Source organism: Salvelinus alpinus, chromosome 20 (genome assembly GCF_045679555.1).
Source record: "Salvelinus alpinus chromosome 20, SLU_Salpinus.1, whole genome shotgun sequence".
Lineage (NCBI taxonomy): Eukaryota > Metazoa > Chordata > Actinopteri > Salmoniformes > Salmonidae > Salvelinus > Salvelinus alpinus.
In genome coordinates, this window is record NC_092105.1 from 45,046,259 (window position 1) to 45,063,302 (window position 17,044).

The 17,044-nt window shown below is 44.8% G+C and overlaps 1 protein-coding gene across 5 annotated transcripts in view; it reads left to right on the forward strand.

Moving 5' to 3' along the window:
- Nucleotides 1–17,044, forward strand: part of LOC139546988 (double-stranded RNA-specific editase 1-like) — a 192,198-nt gene that overhangs the window by 57,312 nt on the left and 117,842 nt on the right. The gene's annotated exons all lie outside the window — the stretch shown is intronic.

The following is a 17,044-nucleotide window of genomic DNA, read 5'->3' on the forward strand; positions in this document are numbered from 1 at the left end:
TTGTGCCTGACAGACAACTTTAAGCTTGTAGATCAATTGGAGCAGCTGCAGTTTATTTGTTTCCAAATAAAGTATGACTAGCTGCTAGGGTTTGTTCAGTATGAGACCTGGGTAGGTGTGGCTCTGTCCGGGCCTTTGAGTGACATGGCTTGACATTGGACACCAAGAGGACGCAATCTTCAACTCGGCAACAAGACCCAGTCCCTTCAAACAGTTAACTCCATGAATATGTAAAAAGGCAGACCATATGATTATCATATCCCTGTGTTGGGTTACCCAATAGCTTTAAGGCTGCCTTATTGAAAGTGACACTACAACCAACCCGGGGTTGCGTTTCCGATGCCCGACACATTAATAATTAAGGTTGCCCATATGACCACCGCAACTATGAGCGCCGTATCATAAAACGGCAGTGTGCGTTACACCAAATGGCTGTAACCTGCGTCATCTGGCACACAGAGACTTCTTTGATGTGTTCTCTCAGGTCTTAGAATATATAACAATTCTACCCAGTTTCTATTTTTGAACAGCCCAAATAGCAAGGGGTCTGGGATTCTTTATTTTTCTCCCCCCTGGTGGAAATCCAAACCCTGTTCGGTTGATTAGGGCTGCTTTGTTGTGCACTGCTGGCTCCTAAAGGGTCCGATTCCCTTTTTGGGAATTCCGCTTTTTCTTTTTTTTGCATTGTGTAAGGCCCCCCAACTTGTCTCTGAGCGCTCTCTGGGGGGTGCCATGCTGTACGGCGGAGGGGAGCACTGACTGAATGCCCGGTCTGTCAGCAGCACCCCGAGGCTGTGGCACAGGCAGCAGTGCCTGGCGGTGTTGAAGTGACTGCGCTAAGCTGGCAGCATTGACGCGCTGAGACTGTCGTTCTGTTGTGCAGGCAAATTAACTCCCTCAGGAGCTCTGCTGGCTTGGAAACCTGGGCGCTCTCCTCTCTTGCCGTTGCCTCTCCTATTCTCTCCCTCTCGATCTGCACAGGCAAATATAGGCCTCCAGTGGAGTCTGATCCACACATATAATTGGCAGTGTACTGGACACACACACACACACACACACACACACACACACACACACACACACACACACACGTCAGTGCCAGGGAGGGGGGTGTGACGGTTACAATGCTGATGTTCATCCTGGCAGGCAAGGTGCCAGTGGTGTCCTCTGTCTCACCGGCTCCCCATTTTCACCTCCGTTACAGTACGGATTATTTACTGCAGCGTTGGCAAAATAGTGGCAACACACTGAACTAGTCAACACAGTGAGTCAATGAGTGCCGCCACAGGCAAGCACAGCAGACTGGGTACAGGACACCGGCAAATGCTGACAGAGATACTATTGCGGAGAGCAGTCATAGTAGACAGACAGAGAGCGGCGTATAGGCAGGCAAACCGACAGGCATGTTTATTGACAAACCGAGACCCACCTACAAGATTGAGCCATTTTGTACATGCATCCGCCCACAGTGTGCGGTCTGCCTGGGCGTACTGTTCTGCCCAAGTGTGCACTGACAGATGGCGAGGAAGATGAAAAATGCAAGGCTATTCTTGATGGGACCGCTTCTCTTTATTTAAATGAGTTCTTTTTTTTACTGCAGAGGTAACATCTCTGATTTAATTCATCTTCACTATAGTCTAAGATGTTTTGCAGTGATATTTCATTTATGACAGTGGAAAAGATGTGTTAATTTGTAGGCAGCCTGCAGGTAGAATCGTTAGGACATAGACCATCTCACCTTGGGCGCTGTACTGTGTGTGTGTGTGTGTCCATGCTTTCATATGGCACATGAACTTTCACAGCCCAGACACACATGCCCACATACATACAGTTGAAGTCAGAAGTTTACATACACCTTAGCCAAATACATTTAAACTCAGTTTTTCACAATTCCTGACATTTAATCCTAGTAACAATTCCCTGTCTTAGGTCAGTTAGGATCACCACTTTATTTTAAGAATGTGAAATGTCAGAATAATAGTAGAGAGAAGGATTTATTTCAGCTTTTATTTATTTATTCACATTCCCAGTGGGTCAGACGTTTGCATAAACTCAATTAGTATTTGGTAGCCTTTCCTTTAAATTGTTTAACTTGGGTCAAACGTTTTGGGTAGCCTTCCACAAGCTTCCCACAATAAGTTGGGTGAATTTTAGCCCATTCCTCCTGACAGAGCTTGTGTAACTGAGTCAGCCTACAAACCTATCTTGCTCACACACGCTTTTTCAGTTCTGCCCACAAATTTACTATAGGATTGAGGTCAGGGCTTTGTGATGGCCACACCAATACCTTGACTTTGTTGTCCTTTAAGCCATTTTGCCACAACTTTGGAAGTATGCTTGGGGTCCTTGTACATTTGGAAGACCCATTTGCAACCAAGCTTTAACTTCCTGACTGATGTTTTGAGATGTTGCTTGAATATATCCATATAATTTTCCATCCTCATGATGCCATCTGTTTTGTGAAGTGCACCAGTCCCTCCTGCAGCAAAGCACCCCTACAACATGATGCTGCCACCTCCGTGCTTCACAGTTGGGATGGTGTTCTTCGGCTTGCAAGCGTCCCCCTTTTCCCCACAAAAAATTATGATGGTCATTATGGCCAAACAGTTCTATTTTTGTTTCATCAGACCAGACGACATTGCTTCAAAAAGTACAATATTTATCCCCATGTGCAGTTGAAACCGTAGTCTGGCTTTTTTATGGCAGTTTTGGAGCATTAGCTTTTTCCTTGCCGAGCGGCCTTTCAGGTTATGTCGATATAGGACTTGTTTTACTGTGGATATAGATACTTGTGTACCTGTTTCCTCCAGCATATTCACAAGGTCCTTTGCTGTTGTTCTGGGATTGATTTGCACTAAAGTACAATCATCTCTAGGAGACAGAACGCGTCTTCTTCCTGAGCGGTATGACGGCTGCGTGGTCCCACGGTGTTTATTCTTGCGTACTATTGTTTGTACAGATGAATGTTGTACCTTCAGGCGTTTGTAAATTGCTCCCAAGGATGGACCAGACGTGTGGAGGTCTCCAATGTTTTTTCTGAGGTGTTGGCTGATTTCTTTTGATTTTCCCATGATGTCAAGCGAAGAGGCACTGAGTTCGAAGGTAGGCCTTGAAATACATCCACAGGTACACCTCCAATTGACTCAAATTATGTCAAGTTAGCCTATCGGAAGCTTCTAAAGCCATGACATCATTTTCTGGAATTTTCCAAGCTGTTTAAAGGCACAGTCAACTTGGTGTATGTAAACTTCTGATCCACTGGAATTGTGATGCAGTGAATAAGTGAAATAATCTGTCTGTAAACAGTTGTTGGAAAAATGACTTGTCATGCACAAAGTAGATGTCCTAACCGCCAAAACTATAGTTTGTTAACAAGAAATTTGTGCAGTGGTTGAAAAACGAGTTTTAATGACTCCAACCTAAGTGTATGTAAACTTCTGACTTCAACTGTACACTCTCTCTTCTAGCGAGCCATTTTATCAGCCCAAATGGAGCCATTTCCCACTAAATAGGTTTTCAGGCGCTCCACTTAAGTAGAGGAAGAGCAGGATAAGCCCTAGTGACTCCGCCTCGTGTACTGTGCCTTCAGAAAGTATTCAGAGGTATGAATGCTTTCTGAAGGCACTGTGAAAAGGATATACTTTTTACACTTTAGGCCTCTTCATATTTGGCTTGATCAACTACAGACGCTATGGTGACTCGCAAGACTTGTGTCCCGCATGAGGAGAGTTAGTGTGGGGATCCATTTCAATGGGAAATAGTGATTGGATACCACGTTTTGGCTCTTTGCTTCCGAGACGTTTGTTTAGATTTTTATTGCAGTGCCTGATATGAATCTTAAGACACTCCCAGCCCTACAGTAGTATGTGGGAGTGATGTCATGTAAAATGCAATGCCTTCTCTCTTACGGAGTGATGTCACAGCATTAATGTTCCGAATGTAGGATTCAAGTCATTTTTTTGCCCAATCCATGGAGTTTCAGACTTGCTTTATCCATGCGTTGTTGGCCCTAGTGATTCACAAAATTGGTACATCGACTAGGACATATAGCCTATTAAATAGGAATTCACCTGAATCTGTGATGTACAGATCACGTCAGAATAGCACCCTCTATCTGTGTATTCTCTCGGTCTCTGTCTCTCCATCTCTCCCCTTTCCCTTTCTCTCTACCTGCCTCTTTGTCCAACATGTCCAGACCTAGTCAAAAAACAGATGGATCTGATATCAAAGTGCTGTAGGTTTTGGATCAGCGACTGTATGGCCAGCGATTTGAAATAACCCACTCATTCTGCTGGAACACAAATAGAGGCTCATATCTATCACTGTTAGTGCCGAGCATGACCCATTTGGAAAGGTTTTGTTCAATGTCATTAGTACCCCTTTCACGCTATCGACCTGAACCAAACTGTGCTGTCTCGGAACACTGTTCCAGCATTTACATTTACATTTAAGTCATTTAGCAGACGCTCTTATCCAGAGCGACTTACAAATTGGTGCATTCACCTTATGATATCCAGTGGAACAACCACTTTACAATAGTGCATCTAACTCTTTTAAGGGGGGGGGGGTTAGAAGGATTACTTTATCCTATCCTAGGTATTCCTTAAAGAGGTGGGGTTTCAGGTGTCTCCGGAAGGTGGTGATTGACTCCGCTGACCTGGCGTCGTGAGGGAGTTTGTTCCACCATTGGGGTGCCAGAGCAGCGAACAGTTTTGACTGGGCTGAGCGGGAACTGTACTTCCTCAGAGGTAGGGAGGCGAGCAGGCCAGAGGTGGATGAACGCAGTGCCCTTGTTTGGGTGTAGGGCCTGATCAGAGCCTGAAGGTACGGAGGTGCCGTTCCCCTCACAGCTCCGTAGGCAAGCACCATGGTCTTGTAGCGGATGCGAGCTTCAACTGGAAGCCAGTGGAGAGAGCGGAGGAGCGGGGTGACGTGAGAGAACTTGGGAAAGTTGAACACCAGACGGGCTGCGGCGTTCTGGATGAGTTGTAGGGGTTTAATGGCACAGGCAGGGAGCCCAGCCAACAGCGAGTTGCAGTAATCCAGACGGGAGATGACAAGTGCCTGGATTAGGACCTGCGCCGCTTCCTGCGTGAGGCAGGGTCGTACTCTGCGAATGTTGTAGAGCATGAACCTACAGGAACGGGTCACCGCCTTGATGTTAGTTTGTGGTGGATGCGTAACCAGGCCAGCTCGGTACAGCTAGTTTGCCTTGGCTCGGTTTGGCTCAGTGTCAAAAGCCCCTCAGTCAACAACAAGTATATGGGCTTGCTTGTCTGACTTGAGCAGTGACGTAATACCAGTGAAGGCAAAAGCCCAATATGTGCAAAGCCTAAGACATCCTAGCTTTTACTTGTTTATAAATGAGTGCTGCACTCACTACTTGCAGGTGTAAATTTTAAATGGTAATTAAGTATGCAATACTTTGGATTGGACAATCTTGCCTTGTTTTTTGAATTTCTACTTACGTTAGCCTTAGATTTATATACAGTGCGTTCAGAAAATATTCAGACCCCTTTTTTGCACATTTTGTTACAGCCTTATTCTAAAAATATATTTTTAAATCCCTCATCAATCTACACACAATAACCCAAAATGACAAAGCAAAAACAGGTTTTAGAAATGTTTGCAAATGTATAAAAAAAAACATCACATTTACAGACAGTACCAGTCAAAAGTTTGGACACCTACTCATTCAAGGATTTTTTCTTTATTTTTACTATTTTCTACATTGTAGAATAATAGTGAAGACATCATAACTATGAAATATCACATATGGAGTCATGTAGTAACCCAAAAAGTGTTAAACAAGTCTAAATACATTTTATATTCTTCAAAGTAGCCACCCTTTGCATTGATTACAGCTTTGCACACTCTTGGCATTCTCTCAACCAGCTTCATGAGGAATGCTTTTCCAAGCGTCTTGAAGGAGTTGGCTGCTTTTGCTTCACTCTGCGGTCCAACACATCTCAATTGGGTTAGGGTTGAGTGATTGTGGAGGCCAGGTCAACCTTTTTAACCTGTCTCTCCTTTCTGGGGAGGTTCCCATTGCTTGGAAGGCAGCCACAGTTTGTCCTTGATTCGAAGCAATATTGTGCTGCTATTTTTATTGACTTCGCCAAAGCTTTTGATACGGTAGACCATTCCATTCTTGTGGGCCAGCTAAGGAGTATTGGTGTCTGAGGGGTCTTTGGCCTGGTTTGCTAACTACCTCTCTCAAAGAGTGCAGTGTATAAAGTCAGAAAATCTGCTGTGTCAGCCTCTGCCTGTCATCAAGGGAGTACCCCAAGGCTCAATCCTAGGCCCCACGCTCTTCTCAATTTACATCAACAACATAGCTCAGGCAGTAGGAAGCTCTCTCATCCGTTTATATGCAGATGATAGTCTTATACTCAGCTGGCCCCTCCCTGGATTTTGTGTTAAATGCTCTATAGACAAGCTTTCTCTGCCCTTAACCTTGTTCTGAACACCTCCAAAACAAAGGTCATGTGGTTTGGTAAGAAGAATGGCCCTCTTCCCACAGGTGTTATTACTACCTCTGAGGGTTCAGAGCTTGAGGTAGTCACCTCATACAAGTACTTGGGAGTATGGCTAGACGGTGCACTGTCCTTCTCTCAGCACATATGAAAGCTGCAGGCTAAAGTTACATCTAGACTTGGTTTCCTCTTTCGAAATCGCTCCTCTCTCACCCCAGCTGCCAAACTAACCCTGATTCAGATGACCATCCTACCGATGCTAGATTACGGAGACATAATTTATAGATCGGCAGGTAAGGGTTCTTTTGAGCGGCTAGATGTTCTTTACCATTCGGCCGTCAGATTTGCCACCAATGCTCCTTATAGGACACATCACTGCACTCTATACTCCCCTGTAAACTGGTCATCTCTGTATACCCGTCGCAAGACCCACTGGTTGATACTTATTTATAAAAACCTCTTAGACCTCACTCCCCCCTTTCTGAGATATCTACTGCAGCCCTCATCCTCCACATACAACACCCGTTCTGCCAGTCACTTTCTGTTAAAAGTCCCCAAAGCACACACATCCCTGGGTCGCTCCTCTTTTCAGTTTGCAGCAGCTAGCGACTAGAACAAGCTGAAACAAACACTCAAACTGGACAGTTTTATCTCAATCTCTTCATTCAAAGACTCAATCATGGACACTCTGACTATCAGTTGTGGCTGATTTTGTGTGATGTATTGTTGTCTCTACCCTCTTGACCTTTCTGCTGTTGACTGTGCCCAATAATGTTTACACCATGTTTGGTGCTGCTACCATGTTGTTATGTTGTGTTGCTACCATGCTGTGTTGTCATGTGTTGCTGCCTTTTTATAATAATAAAAAAAATTGAGTATCCGAAACATACAATATACTTGCAGTGAAGCCGCTCAACAACTACATCATATCAGTCATCCAGCAGACTCCCATTCAGAGTGACACACAGAAGCATCCAGGGTCAATGCCCTGCTCAAGGGCACGTTGACAGATTTCCCACAGGCCAAAAAAACGTGAACCCAAACCCTTCAAGATCCCCCCCCCCCCCCCCCCACAGTAACCCAATAGCTGTCCCTCAACCATCCGATGCCCCCCCCCCCTTAAGAAGAAACATTTAAATAAAACATACAATTAATTCCATTCCTCACCCCCAAGAACCCCCCCCCCCCAATGCAAGAGAATGACCTAAAGAGAAAAAATAGAAAGACAGAAGAAAACAGCAAACAAAAATGCAAAATAATAATAATAATTTAAAAAAAATAAACAAACAAAAATTAATAAAAACAAAGGACAACAAATATCACAACGGCAATGTCAACTGTATATGTTTGTGTGCATGTCTGGCACTATTACATGTATGTGTGTGTTCTTGTATGCGTTTATTTGAATGAGAGTGTGTGTGTGTATATGCATGTGTGCAAACACCTGCACCACATTAGCCTCAGGCAGAATGGCATTAGTTGAAAGACCCCGTCCCCGCAGGAGGCCTTTTGGTAGGCCGTCATTGTAAATAAGAATTGGTTCTTAACTGACTTGCCTAGTTAAATAAAAAAATGCAGCACTCCATCACTCTCCTTCTTGGTCAAATAGCCTTTACACAGACTGGAGGTGTGTTTTGGTTTTTTGTCCTATTTAAAAACAAATGATAGTCCCACTAAGTGCAAACCAGATGGGATAGCGCATCGCTGCAGAATGCTGTGGTAGCCATGCTGGTTTAGTGTGCCTTGAATACTAATTAAATTAGACAGTGTCACCAGCAAAGCACCATCACACCACCACCTCCATGCTTCACGGTGGGAACCACACATGCGGAGATCAACCGTTCACCTACTCTGCATCTCACAAAGACATGGCGGTTGGTACAAAAAATATCCAATTTGGAGATCAAAGTACAGATTCCCACTGGTCTAATGTCCATTGCTTGTGTTTCATGGCCCAACTCTCTTCTTCTTATTGGTGTCCTTTTAGAAGTGGTTTCTTTGCGTGAAATCAGGCCTTCATGGTCGAAATGCTGCAGTCTCCTCTGAACTGTTGATGTGTCTGTTACTTGAATACTAAATACTTGAAGCATTTATTCTGGCTGCAATTTCTGAGGCTGGTAACTCTAATGCACTTGTCCTCTGCAGCAGAGGTAACTCTGGGTCTTCCTTTCCTGTGGCGATCCTCATGAGAGCCAGTTTCATCATAGCTCTTGATGGTTTTTGCGACTGCACTTGAAGAAACTTTCAAAGTTCTTGAAATGTTCCATATTGACTGACCTTCATTAAAGTAATGATGGACTGCCGTTTCTCTTTGCCATAATATGGCCTAAACAGCTCAAATAAGCAATCTTACCTACCTTTCCCAACACAACTGACTAGCTCAAATGCATTAAGAAAGAAATTCCACAAATTAGCTTTTAACAAGGCACACCTGTTATTTGAAATGCATTCCAGGTGATGACCTCATGAAGCTAGTTGAGAGAATGCCAAGATTGTGCAACACTGTCATCAAGGCAAAGTGTGGCTACTTTAAAGAATCTGAAATATAAAATATATGTTGAGTGTAACACCTTTTTGGTTACTACATGATTCCATATATGTTATTTCATAGTTTTGATGTCTTCACTATTTATTATTCTACAATGTATAAAAGTAAAGGAACACCTGTGAATGAGTAGGTGTGTCCAAGCCTTTGACTGGTATGGTAAGTATTCAGACCCTTTTAATGATTACTTTGTTGAAGCACCTTCTGCAGCAATTACAGCTGTCAGTATGACACTACAATCTTGGCACACCTGTATATGTGGGGAGCTTATCCAATTCTTCTCTAGCGATCTGTCAGGTTGGATGGGGAGCGTCGCGGTACAGCTATTTTCAGGTCTCCAGAGATCTTCTGAGGCCCTGAGCTCTCTGGAGGAGGTTTTCATCAAGAATCTCTGTACTTTGCTCCGTTCATCTTTCCCTCGAACCTGACTAGTCTCCCAGTCCCTGCCGCTGAAAAATATCCTCAGAGCATGATGCTGCCGCCACCATGTTTCACCGTAGGGATGGTGCCAGGTTTCTTCCAGACATGACTCTTGGCATTCAGGCCAAAGAGTTCAATCTTGGTTTCATTAGACCAGAGAATCTCTTTTCTCATGTTCTGAGTCCTTTAGGTGCCCTTTGGCAAACTCCAAGCGGGCTGTCATGTGCCTTTTACTGAGTGGATTCTGTCTGGCCACTCTACCATAAAGACTTGATTGGTGTAGTGCTGCAGAGATGGTTGTCCTTCTGGAAGGTTCTCCCATCTCCACAGAGGAGCTCTGTCAGAGTGACCATCGGGTTCTTGGTCACCTCCCTGTCCAAGGCCCTTCTCAGATTGCTCAGTTTGGCCGGGCGGGCCAGCTCTAGGAGGAGTCTTGGTGGTTCCAAACTTCTTCCATTTAAGAATGATGGAGGCCACTGTCTTGGACTTTCTATCGATTTATTAATTTTTTCTCCCCAATTTCATGGAATGCAGTTGGTAGTTAGTCTTGTCCCATCGCTGCAACCCCCGTACGGACACGGGAGAGGCGAAGGTCGAGAGCTGTGCGTCCTCCGAAACACAACCCATCCAAGCCGCACTGCTTCTTGACACAATGCCCGCTTAACTCGGAATCCAGCCGAACCAACGTGTCAGAGGAAACACCGTACACCTGGCGACCGTGTCAGCGTGCATTGAGCCCGGACCGCCACAGAAGTCACTAGTGCAAAATAGGACAAGAACAGCCTTCCCGGCCAAAACCTCCCCTAACCCGGACGATGCTAAGCCAATTGTGTGCCCGCTCATGGGTCTGCCAGTCGTGGCCGGCTGCGACAGAGTCTGGACTCGAACCAGGATCTCTAGTGGCACAGCTATCCCTGCGATGCAGTGCCTTACACCACTGTGCCGCTCGGGAGGCCTTTCTTGGACTTTTTAATGCTGCAGAAATGTTTTGGTACCTTACCCCAGATCTGTGCCTCAACACAATCCAGTCTCGGAGCTCTACAGACAATTCCTTTGACCTCATGGCTTGGTGTTTGCTCTGACATGCATTGTCTTCTATGGGACTTTTTTTATATAGACAGGTGTGTGTGCCTTTCCATATCATGTCCAATCAATTGAATTTACCACAGGTGGACTCTAATTTGTAGAAACATCTCAAGGATGATCAATGGAAACAGGATGCACCTGAGCTCAATTTCGAGTCTCATAGCAAAGGGTCCGAATACTTTTATGTAAAGAAATATTCATATTTAGAATTTTTTTATACATTTGCAAAAATGTCTAAACCTGCTTTTGCCTTCTCATTATGCGGTATTGTGTGTAGATTGAGGAAAAATGTAATTTAATAAATTTTTTAATAAGTCTTTAACGTGACAAAATGTGGAAAAGGGGAAGGGGTCTGAACACTTTCTGAATGTCCAGTCCAGACAGTTGTTTAGAAGCTTGGCTCGGACTGAATACAGTATAGTGCCAGGTCAGCTTTTTGGGCATTTGGCTAAGAAACTCCCCACAGATATCTGCATCGCTTGCATCATCATGAGATTTCTCTTCAAGAGACTGACGGGGAGAGGGAAGAGCGGAAGAGAAGAACAGTAGAACAGAGTGAGAGATAGTAGGTTAACTTTTTATTTTTTATTTTATTTCATCAAAGCCTCAGGGCAGATTGATTCGTCAAATATTTATACCAAACAAAAGAACGGCAGAACGTATCGCTATTCATTATCGGAGCACATGCGCTTCGAGCGTGTAAAGGCTTTGTCATATGTACCCTTGGAAAGCATTGCAGGGGACAAGGCTGATTATGACATGCGTGCGCACACACACACACACACACACAAACAAACAAGCAAGCATGCGCGTACCCAAAAACACACACAGATGTGCTTTTCAAGAACCTCAGGTGGCTGTCAGTGGAGCTGGCTGACCGGTTTAATGCTCTTTGGCTGATCACAGCCCAGCTTGGACTAGCACAACACCCCATGTGTTAGTAACGTGTGTGTTTGTCTGTATGTTCACATACGCGCCTCGTGTCTGTAGGCCTACGGTATACTGCCTTTATGCGTGTTTGTCATGCTGCCTGTGTTCATCTATAGGGGCAAGTGTGTGTCTAGCCAGATCTGTGTGAAACTATTTCTCTTGCCTGGGGGTCTGAGGATACGGCTAGCCAGCCTGCCACTCAGACTGGCAGCTCCAGACCACTTTGTCAACTCTGTCCTGCTCTTTCTCGGCCTCAATCCCCTCTTCCCATCCCCTGCAATCCTCCTTTCTCCTTCCCTCCCAAACCCTTGTTCATTCTCTTCTGCTGCACCTCCTCACTCTTCTTTCCCCACCCTGGTTGTGACTGATCTAAAGGCAGCAGCATGCTTCAGTTGGGCTGGCGGCTAGGCGAACCGAACAAGTGTGCTCGCATACTTGAAAAACAATAAAAAGCGGCAATCGCACTGTTTGTCCAATTTGAGACACCGTAGCCAGTATACACTTCCTCCAAAATAGTCAGACTTAATGTAAGGTAACTCGAGAAATCTGTCATTAACGTTGCAGAGGACATCTTAGTCGCACAATTGTTATTCTAACTAGGATGTTTGGTGCAATATTTCTCAATTACAAAATGGGCATGAAAACAAGTCATGTCTCGTTGAATGACGACAAATACTTTATTGAGGAATCCAACACCGACAAAAGGATTTTGACTTTGGCTCCAAACTTCAGCTTGCCTTCAGAAACAAATGTCTGCCCGAACAGCTGAAAAAAACCTCACCTAACTCCAAAACCAAAAAAAACCACCACTGTCGCCATACTACAATATATGCACAAACTCTTCCGAACCGTTTCGGTTGGGAAGCATGTGGATGCCCTTCACGCGCGCACACACAGACTGAAACGGGCCTGTGGCCGAGTCACCTCAGTACCGGCAAAGCACATCAAATCAAAGTTTATTTGTCACATGCGCCGAATACAACAACCTTACAGTGAAATGCTTACTTACAGGCTCTAACCAACAGTGCAATTTCAAAGAAAAATAAAGGTATTCGGTGAACAATAGGTAAGTAAAGAAATACAAACTACAGTGAAAAATAACAGTAGCGAGGCTATATACATTAGTCGGGCTGATTGAGGTAGTATGTAGATATGGTTAAAGTGACTATGCATATATGATAAACAGAGTAGCAGTAGTGTAAAAGAGGGGGTGGTGGGTGGCGGGACACAATGCAGATAGCCCGGTTAGCCAATGTGCGGGGGCACTGGTTGGTCTGGCTAATTGAGGTAGTATGTATATGAACGTATAGTTAAAGTGACTGTGCATATATAATGAACAGAGTAGCAGCAGTGTAAAAGAGGGGGTGGGGGGGGGGGGCACAATGCAAATAGTCCAGGTAGCCATTTGATTACCTGTTCAGGAGTCTTATGGCTTGGTGGTAAAAACTGTTGAGAAGCCTTTTTGTCCTAGACTTGGCACTCCGGTACCGCTTGCCATGCGGTAGTACTGAGAACAGTCTATGACTGGGATGGCTGGGGTCTTTGACAATTTTTGGGGCCTTCCTCTGACACTGCCTTGTGTAGAGATCCTGGATGGCAGGCAGCTTAGCCCCAGTGATGTACTGGGCCGTATGCACTAACCTCTGTAGTGCCTTGCGGTCGGAGGCCGAGCAATTGCCATACCAGGCAGTGATGCAACCAGTCAGGATCCTCTCGATGTTGCAGCTGTAGAACCTTTTGAGGATCTGAGGACCCATGCCAAATCTTTTTAGTTTCCTGAGGGGTAATAGGCTTTGTCGTGCCCTCTTCATGACTGTCTTGGTGTGTTTGGGCCATTCTAGGTTGTGGGATATGTGGACACCAAGGAACTTGAAGCTCTCAACCTGCTCCACTGCAGCCCCGTTGATGAGAATGGGGGCGTGCTCAGTCCTCCTCTCCCTGTAGTCCACAATCATCTCCTTTAGTCTTGGTTACGTTGAGGGATAGGTTATTATTCTGGCACCACCCGGCCAGGTCTCTGACCTCCTTCCTGTCTCATTGTCGGTGATCAGGTCTACCACTGTTGTCGTCTGGAAACTTAATGATGGTGTTGGAGTCGTGCCTGGCCATGCAGCCGTGGGTGAACAGGGAGTACAGGAGGGGACTGAGCACGCACCCCTGAGGGGCTCCAGTGTTGAGGATCAGCGTGGCTGATGTGTTGCTACCTACCCTCACCACCTGGGGGTGGCCTGTCAGGAAGTCCAGGATCCAGTTGAAGAGGAGGGTGTTTAGTCCAACATGTTTGTATTACAGACTCAATCAGGGACATGTTAAAAATGTCAGTGAAAACACCTGCCAGTTGGTCAGCACATGCCCGGCGCACATGTCCTGGTAATCCGTCTGGCCCCGCAGCCTTGTTAATGTTGACCTGTTTTAAGGTCTTACTCACGTCGGCTACGGAGTCCGTGATCACAGTCGTCCGGAACAACTGATGCTTTCATGCATGCCTCAGTGTTGCTCGCCTCGACGCGAGCATAGAAGTGATTTTATTTTGTCTGGTAGGCTCGTGTCACTGGGCAGCTCGCGGCTGTACTACCCTTTTGTAGTCTGTAATAGTTTTCAAGCCCTGCCACATAAGTGTCGGAGCCGGTGTAGTACAATTCAATCTTAGCCCCGTATTGACGCTTTGCCTGTGATGGTTCGTCGGAGGGCATAGCAGGATTTCTTATAAGCTTCCGGGTTGGAGTCCCGCAACTTGAAAACGGCAGCTCTACTCTTTAGCTCAGTGCGAATGTTGCCTGTTTTCCATGGCTTCTGGTTGGGGTATGTACGTACAGTAACTGTGGGGTTGACGTCCTCGACGCACTTATTGATAAAGACAGTGACTGATGTGGTGTACTCCTCAATGCCATCGGAAGAATCCCGGAACATGTTCCAGACTGTGATAGCAAAACAGTCCTATAGTTTAGCATAGAAATGCTTATGATTTGCCACTTCTTCTTCTTCCTCTATAGCCTGCAGTTGTTCATAATGATTTGATCATAGCCCGTATGTTTAGAAGAGTAGATAGATACCAAGGTCATCAAAAGATATGGTATGACAATTGCTGACCATTCAACCCCAGCTTTCTTTTCCTCACACTTTCTCTCCTCCCCCCCCCCCTCTGTCTTTATGCTCTCTGTTTATTGCTGTGAAACCAGGCGTCAATAACGTTGGGGCTGAAGTATATTATCGGAGAGCTGATGCGAATATCAATAGGCACAACAAAATAATTTTGCTCTTTGTGTTAAGCCCTAGAGGACTGGTTTTTTTTTCTTCCTTTGCTCGTCAAATCCACTTAACTCGTTTACTCATTCCACCGGTTATCCATGGAGGCTCCAGTAAATCGAATGGGAGATTTCTGTGATGTTTTGTTCATGAAATCTCCACAAAGCCCTTTTCATAAGTAGTGATTGCGATTTAGGTTTTTATTTAGCTCAGAATAGATTTGAGTGTTTTGCTAGATCTGTTTATCAATCACGGTCTATCTCCCACACGCACAGGACAGGCTGTTTAACATGCACACAGATGTGGGGGGGACATTGTGATTCAGCATATGTAGGCTTTGTTTCACCTGACACGGTACATTAACTTTTTATTTTTATTTTCTCACTGGCCCGAACATAATTTTTACTGCCCTGGACATCAGGTAGTTTAAAATGCATTAGGGTAAAGCAAGGCCTAGCTTGACATGCTTTCTCTATATACAGTGCCTTCAGAAAGTATTCAGACCCCTTGACTTTATCCACATTTTGTTATGTTACAGCCTTATTCTAAATTTGAATTAAATCTACACACAATACCCCGTAATAACAAAGCAACAATGTTTTTTAGACATTTTTACTAATTTATTAAAAATAAAACCCTTTACTCAGTACTTTGTTGAAGCACCTTTTGGCAGCGATTACAGCCTTGGGTCTTCTTGGGTATGACGCTACAAGTTTGGCACACCTGTGTTTGGGGAGTTTCTCCCAGTCTTCTCTGCAGATCCTCTCTACCTCTGTCAGGTTGAATAGGGGGTGTTGCTGCAAAGCTATTTTCTGGTTTCTCCAGTGATTTTTGATCGGGTTCAAGTCCGGGTTCGGGCTGGGGCACTCAAGGACATTGAGACTTGTCCCAAAACCACTCCTGCGTTGTCTTGGCTGTGTGCTTAGGGTCATTGTCCTGAGAGCTCTGGAGCAGGTTTTCTCTGTACTTTGTCATCTTTGCCTCGATCCTGACTAGTCTCCCAGTCCCTGCCGCTGAAAAACATTCCCACAGCATGATGCTGCCACCCATGCTTAACCTTGCACCATCCTTACGGTGTTCTCCAAACGTGACGCTTGGCATTCCGGCCAAAGAGTTCAATCTTGGTTTCATCAGACCAGAGAATCATTGTTCTCATGGTCTGAGAGGCTGTAGGTGCCTTTTGGCAAACTCCAAGCGGGCTGTCATGTGCCTTTTACTGGGGAGTGGCTTCTGTCTGGGCACTCTATCATAAAGGCCTAGTTGGTGGTTCTTCAGAGATGGTTGTCCTTCTGGAAGGTTCTCCCATCCACAGAGGAACTCTAGAGCTCTATCAGAGTGACCATTGGGTTCTTGGTCACCTCCCTGACCAAGACCCTTCTCCCCCGATTGCTCAGTTTGGCCGGGCTGTCAGTTCTAGGAAGAGTCTTGGTGGTTCCAAACTTCTTCCATTTAAGAGTGATGGAAGCCACTTTGTTCTTGGGGACCTCAATGCTACAGAAATGTTTTTGTACCCTTCCCCAGATCTGTGCCTCGACAGAATCCAGTCTTGGAGCGCTACGGACAATTCCTTCAACCTCATGGCTTGGTTTTTGCTCTGACGTACACAGTCAACTGTTGGACCTTATATAGACAGGTGTGTCCCTTTCCATATTTCCAATCAATTGAATTTACCATAGATGAACTTCAATGAAGTTGTAGAAACATCTCAAGGATGACCAATGGAAACAGGATGCGCCTGAACTCAATTTTTAGTCTCATAGCTAAGGGTCTATACTTAGGTACATAAGGTTGTTTTTCCCCTATTGTAAATGTCTTTCAAATTATTTAAAATTAAAACCGGCTGTTTCTTGTTTTTAATACATTTGCGAATGTTTCTTAACCTGTTTTCACTTTGTAATTAAGGGGTATTTTGTGTAAATTGATGATATTTTTGCCATTTTTGCTAACACTTTCCGAAGGCACTGTATATTCAGCAAGTAATATGCCACATTTTGTTATGGTGTGTGTGTATATAGAAAAAATATGTAATTTAGCAATTTAAGATATGGTTATTTAAAAGGACCTCTATACCTGGCGTGTCAGAAAAAGGCCCTAAATATTGTCAGACTCCAGCCACTCAAGTCAAATACTGTTCTCTCTGCTAATGCATGGCAAGTGGTACCGATACACAAAGTCTGGAACCGACAGGACCCTGAACAGCTTCTACCTCCAAGCCATAAGACTGCTAAATACTTAGTCTGGGTAACTATTGGTTAACTATCTGCTTTTACCCTTTTTTCTCTAACTCTTTTGACTCATCATGTACACTGCTGTTACTGTTTATTATCTATTCTGTTTCCTA